Source organism: Schistocerca cancellata, chromosome 9 (assembly GCF_023864275.1).
Source record: "Schistocerca cancellata isolate TAMUIC-IGC-003103 chromosome 9, iqSchCanc2.1, whole genome shotgun sequence".
In the NCBI taxonomy this organism is placed as follows: domain Eukaryota; kingdom Metazoa; phylum Arthropoda; class Insecta; order Orthoptera; family Acrididae; genus Schistocerca; species Schistocerca cancellata.
The window spans coordinates 93,892,600-93,899,150 of record NC_064634.1 but is presented as its reverse complement, the minus strand read 5'-3'; the positions used below and the strand labels follow the sequence as shown (position 1 = coordinate 93,899,150).

General features: G+C 43.5%; 1 pseudogene; it reads left to right on the top strand.

Moving 5' to 3' along the window:
- Positions 1-2,555: 2,555 nt before the first annotated feature.
- LOC126102535 (5S ribosomal RNA) lies at positions 2,556-2,673 on the top strand (annotated as a pseudogene).
- The last annotated feature ends 3,878 nt before the right edge of the window (positions 2,674-6,551 follow it).

Genomic DNA, 6,551 nt, shown 5'->3' with positions numbered 1-6,551 from the left:
AGCAGAAGCGGTTGGACTGCATATAGTCTAAATATCGACGGCAAAGTACCGATCATGTACTGTGCACAAAACTCTGATAGTAACGTGCTATGATGAAATGGCCAAAGAAATGAAAAAGGTTCATTCAAATGAGCGAAACAGCACTAAAACCTTTTCTTAAAAGTGGAGTTCACTCTAAAATTTCTTTAATTTCTTTTGCTTTCAATTTATTTGGGCAGTTATTTAACATATCTTGATTTATAATTTGTAGTGGATTTAGAAAGTAATTTATTCCGATAATATATGTTGTGATAATATATGCTACGTGACGTTTCTAGCATCACCTCAAAGATACTTACGCTGTCGTTCTGACACGCAAGTAGTGTATTTTACACTATGTGATCAAAAGTATCCGGACACCTGGCTGAAAATGACTTACAAGTTTGTGGCGCCCTCCATCGGTAGTGCTGGAATTCAATATGGTGTTGGCCTACCGTTAGCCTTGATGACGGTTTCCACTCTCGCAGGCATACTTTCATTTTCGCGTGTCTCATACATCTTCCACACCAGATGGAAGAGTTTTATCATGGCTGGCTCTTCCAAGGCTTTCAGCAGATCTGACGGAATTGCCTACTCCCGGGGCCTTATTTCGGCGTGTTATTTCAGTGCTCTGCCACTTCTTGCGCAGTGTCATGTCTCCCATCTCATCTCCATCCTTCTTCCACTTCTATAATAATGCCTTCAGATTCTTTCTCCCTTGTATAGACCATCTATATTCTTCCACCTTTCAGCTTGCCCTTCTTTGCTTAGGACTGGTTTTCCATCTGAGCTCTTGATGCTCATACAGCTGCTTCTCTTTTCTCCAAAGGCCTCTTTAATTTTCCTGGAGGCGGTATGTATCTTCCCCCTAGCGAAATATGCTTCTAAATACTTACATTTGTCGTCTAGCCATTCCTACTTAGTCATTTCGCACTTCGTGTCCATATCATTCTTTAGAGTTCGAATTCCCTTTTGCCTGCTTCATTTCCTGCATTTTTCCCCCTTCATCAGTTAATTCAATACACCTATGTTATCCAAGGATTTCTACTAGGTACTTTCAACCTGTTCAAGTCCCATCTCCTCAATTTTCTATTTTTTTCGCAATTTCTTTGGTTTTAATCTACAGTTCATAACCAATTAACTATGGTCAGACTCCACATACACCCCTGGAAACTCTTACAAGTTAAAATCTGGTTCTGAAATCTCTGTCTCACCATTATACACTGCAGCACCAAAGAAACTGGTACAGACATGCGTATTCAAATACAGAGATATGTAAACAGGCAGAATACGGCGCTGCGGTCAGCAACGCCTATCTAAGAAAGCAAGTGTCTGGCACAGATGTTAGATCGGTTACAGCTGCTATCAAGATTTAAGTGAATTTGAACGTGGTGCTATAGTCGGCGCACGAGCGATGGAACACAGAATCTCCGAGGTAGAGACCAAGTGGGATTCTCACGTACGACCATTTCACGAGTGTACCGCGAATATCAGGAACCCGGTAAAACATCAAGTCTCCAACATCGATACGACTGGGAAAAGATCCTGCAAGAACGGGCCCAAGGACGGCTGAAGAGAATCGTTCAACGTGACAGAAGTGCAACCCTTCGGCAAATTGCTGCAGATTTCAATCCTGATTTATCAGTAAGTGTCAGCGTGCTAACCATTCAACGAAACATCACCGAGATAGGCTTTCGGTGCCGATAGCCCACTCGTGTACTATTTATGATTGCACGACACAAAGCCTTAGGCCTCACCTGGGTCCCTTCAACACCGACATTGGATTGTTCATGATTGGGAACATGTGCCTGGTTACACGAGTCTCGTTTAAAGTTGTATCGAGGGAAGGACGCGTACGGATGTTGAGACAACCTCATGAATCCATAGGCCCTGCATGTCAACAGGGACTGTTGAAGTTCGTGGAGGCTCTATAATGGTGGCTGGCATGTTCACTTGGACTGCTATGGGACTCCTGATACGTCTATATACGACTCTGATAGGTGACACGTCCGAACGAATACTGTCTGATCACTTGCATCCATTCACGTGAATTGTGCATTCCGACGGACTTGCGCTATTCCAACAGGACAATGCGACATGCCACACTCCCCGCCCAGAGTTGCTACAGAGTGGTTCCAGGAAACTCTTCTCAGTTTAAACGTTTCCGCTGGCCACCAAACTCCCCAGACATGAACATTACTACCTGGGATCTCTTGCAACGTGCTATTCGGAAGAGATCTCCACCGCCTCGTACTCTTACGCATTTATAGACAGCCCTGCAGGATTCGTGGTGTCAGTTCCCTCCAGCACTACTTCAGACATTAGTCGAGTCAATGCCACGTCGTGTTGCGACAGTTCTGCGAGCTCGCTGGAACCCTGCACGATATTAAACTCGTGTACCAATTTGTTTGGCTCTTCAGTGTGTTATCGGTCTGAAACCTTCCCGTGTCTCCGGTCTCTTCCATGTATACAACCTTCTTTCATGATTCTTGAAGCAGGGCTTAGCGATGATTAAATTATACTATGGGCAAAATTCTGCCAACGGCCTTGCCGCAGTGATAACACCGGTTCCCTTCAGATCACAGAAGTTAAGTGCTGTCGGGCTGGGCTAGCACTTGGATGGGTAACCATCTGGTCTGCCGAGCGCTGTCGGCAAGCGGGGTGCACTGAGTCCTTGTGAGGCCAACTGAGGAACTACTTGACAGAGAAGTAGCAGCTCTCGTCTCATAGACTGACATACGGCCGGGAGAGCAGTATGCTGACCACTTGCCCCTCCGTATCCGCATCGAGTGACGCATGCGAGTTGAGGATGACACGGCGGCCGGTCGGCGCCATTGGGCCTTCGTGGCGTCTTCGGACGGAGTTAAAAAAATGCAAAATTCTACCACGCGGCTTTCTCTTTCATTCCTTTCCCCCAGTCCATATGTACCTACAGTTTATCCTTGTCTTCCTTTTCCTAGTGTCTAGTTCCAGTCCCCCATCGTGATTTAATTTTCGTCTCCCTTAATTATTTCTTTTATCTCACGACAAGTTTCTTCAATTCTTTTATCGTCTCCGGAGCTAGTGGGCATGTTGTTGGTGTGGTCTTCAGTCCTGAAACTGGTTTGATGCAGCTCTCCATGCTCCTCTATCCCGTGGAAGCTTCTTCATCTCCCAGTACCTACTGCACCTTACATCCTTCTGAATCCGCTTAGCGTATTCATCTCTTGGTCTCCCTCTACGATTTTTACCCTCCACGCTGCCCTCCAATACTAAACTGGTGATCCCTTGGTGCCTCAGAACATGTCCTACCAACCGATCCCTTCTTCTTGTCAAGTTGTGCCACAAACTCCTCTTCTCCCCAATCCTATTCAGTACTTCCTCATTAGTTAACGTGATCTACCCAACTAATCTTCAGCATTCTTCTGTAGCACCACATTTCGAAAGCTTCTATTCTCTTCTTGTCCAAACTATTTATCGTCTATGTTTCACTTCCATACATGGCTACACTCCATACAAATACCTTCAGAAACGACTTCCTGACGCTTAAATCAATACTCGATCTTAACAAATTTCTCTTCTTCAGAAACGCTTTCCTTGCCATTGCCACTCTATATTTTATATCCTCTCTACTTCGACCATTATCATTTATTTTGCTCCCCAAATAGCGAAACTCCTTTACTCTCATTTCTTAATCTAATTCCCTCAGAATCACCAGACTTAATTCGACTACATTCCATTATACTCGTTTTGCTTTTGTTGATGTTCATCTTATATCCGCCTTTCAAGACATTGTCCATTCAGTTCAACTGCTCTTCCAAGTCCTTTGCTGTCTCTGACAGAATTATAATGTCATCGGCGATTTTATTTCTTCTCCATGAATTTTAATACCTACTCCGAATTTTTCTTTTGTTTCGTTGACTGCTTGTTCAATATACAGATTGAATAACATCGGGCATAGGCTACAACCCTGTCTCACTCCCTTCCCAACCACTGCTTCTCTTTCATGCTCCTCGACTCTTATAACTGCCATCTGGTTTCTGGACAAGTTGTAAATAGCCTTTCGCTCACTGTATTTTACACCCGCCACCTTTAGAATTTGAAAGAGTGTATTCTAGTCAACGTTGTCAAAAGCTTTCTCTGAGTCTACAAATGCTAGAAACGTAGGTTTGCGTTTCCTTAATCTATTTTCTAAAAGTCGTAGGGTCAGTATTGCCTCCCGTGTTCCAACATTTCCACGGAATCCAAACTGATCTTCCCCGAGGTCGGCTTCTACCAGATTTTCCATTCGTCTATAAGGAATTCGTGTTAGTATTTTGCAGCTGTGGCTTATTAAACTGATAGTTCGGTAATTTTCACATCTGTCAACACCTGCTTTCTTTGGGATTGGAATTATTCTATTCTTCTTGAAGTCTGAGGGTATTTCGCCTGTCTCATATATCTTGCTCACCAGGTGGTAGAGTTTTGTCAGGACTGGCTCTCCCAAGGCCGTCCGAGTTCCAGTGGAATGTAATCTACTCCCGGGGCCTTGTTTCGACTCAGGTCCTTCAGTGCTCTGTCAAACTCTTCACGCCATATCGTATCTCCCATTTCATCTTCATCTACATCCTCTTCCATTTCCATAATATCGTCCTCAAGTACATCGCCCTTGTATAGACTATATACTCCTTCCACCTTTCTGCTTTCCCTTCTTTGCTTAGAACTGGGTTTCCATCTGAGCTCTTGATATTCATACAAGTGGTTCTCTTTTCTCCAAAGGTATCTTTAATTTTTCTGTAGGCAGTACCCATCTTACCCCTAGTGAGATAAGCCTCCACATCCTTACACTTGTCCTGTAGCCATCCCTGCTTAGCCATTTTGCACTTCCTGTCGATCTCATTTTTGAGACGTTTGTATTCCTTTTAGCCTGCTTCATTTACCGCATTTTTATATTTTCTCCTTTCATCAATCTAATTCAGTATTTCTTCTGTTACCCAAGGATTTCTATTAGCCCTCGTCTTTTTACCTACTCGATTCTCTGCTGCCTAGTGGGCATATAAACTATGGTTGGCGTTGGTTGTCGGTGAAAACGAGTGCTGTTTGGTCGTGCAGACGATTGATTCCGGGTGGTGAATATCTGCTAGAATACTTTAACTTTTCAAGACTTTCTAGCTTTCGCCAGGTCTGGATGTGCTCCAGTGAGGAACTTTAACCTTTTCTGCTGCATTTGGAATTGAGAGTAGAGTATGAGTTCCCACTTGTCATTTCTCGTGTGTTATTGTCATAGTGAACTCTGAATTATTTTGAGCTGGTCAATATTTGGTGTGCTGGAATCACAGAATGGACTTAGTTTTCGCATGTCTTGGTTGAATGTTTAGGTTGGTGATTCTGTTATTCTCGTAACGCTCTAAACACAGTTTTTTTTTTGTATTTTACAATATTGTGTGGTAACAGGTTGTCACTAGGCAACTTTCTATTTGTTTAAGAATACTTTCTTGAATAAATAATTTTCTGCAAATTATCTGGTGTCTTCTCCATCTTTTTTACTAATCGTAAATTTATCTTTTATGTAATATTTAATTTTATTTTATTAATTATCAAGTTTAACTAATGCACGGAGAATTTGTCTGCAGAATCTCAGCACTGACTCATGCGACGTTACCTAGTTGATATTCTGCTTAGTAGTAGGTTCTCTAATGAGCATCCCATAAGAGCAAACCAACTGTGACTTTTCTGGTGTTGCTCACACCTTTACAGTAGGTGACAGGACTCTGCACGGCTCTGTTTAGAAAAAAATAGCTGAATAATATCGTAGGATCGAGTCAGTCACATCTGCAATTATGCCCAGCAGCTGCCTCGTTGCAATATTATTTGAAAATAGTTAGTCATTACAGCTTATATAGTTTACTGGCGAATAATGATTCGGCTTCTGCTTAAGAAACAGTTACCTTACTCAGTGAGTTACAGTGGCTGTAAACTTGTAACTCACATCTGAATGGCAAGATGAGTGGGAGAAATAATGGAATGTCCTGCCAAAGAACTCTTTAACAATTTTTTGAACAACATGGGTGCATGCTGCAGGGCGCACACTGCTGTCCGCGGTGACCACACACCCAATTAAGATATATGTCCCACCTTTTGCATTATGCAGAGGGCCACTGTAAATAGTGGGGATGTCAGTCTAAGAGTGCCATTTCACTTAGTTTCATTGCGTAGTTATTCCAGTAACATTATGTACTGCACTGTAGCAGTTCTCTCTGTGTATGGTTCCAAGTTTCATAGAAATACACTCCTGGAAATGGAAAAAAGGACACATTGACACCGGTGTGTCAGACCCACCATACTTGCTCCGGACACTGCGAGAGGGCTGTACAAGCAATGATCACACGCACGGCACAGCGGACACACCAGGAACCGCGGTGTTGGCCGTCGAATGGCGCTAGCTGCGCAGCATTTGTGCATCGCCGCCGTCAGTGTCAGCCAGTTTGCCGTGGCATACGGAGCTCCATCGCAGTCTTTAACACTGGTAGCATGCCGCGACAGCGTGGACGTGAACCGTATGTGCAGTTGACGGA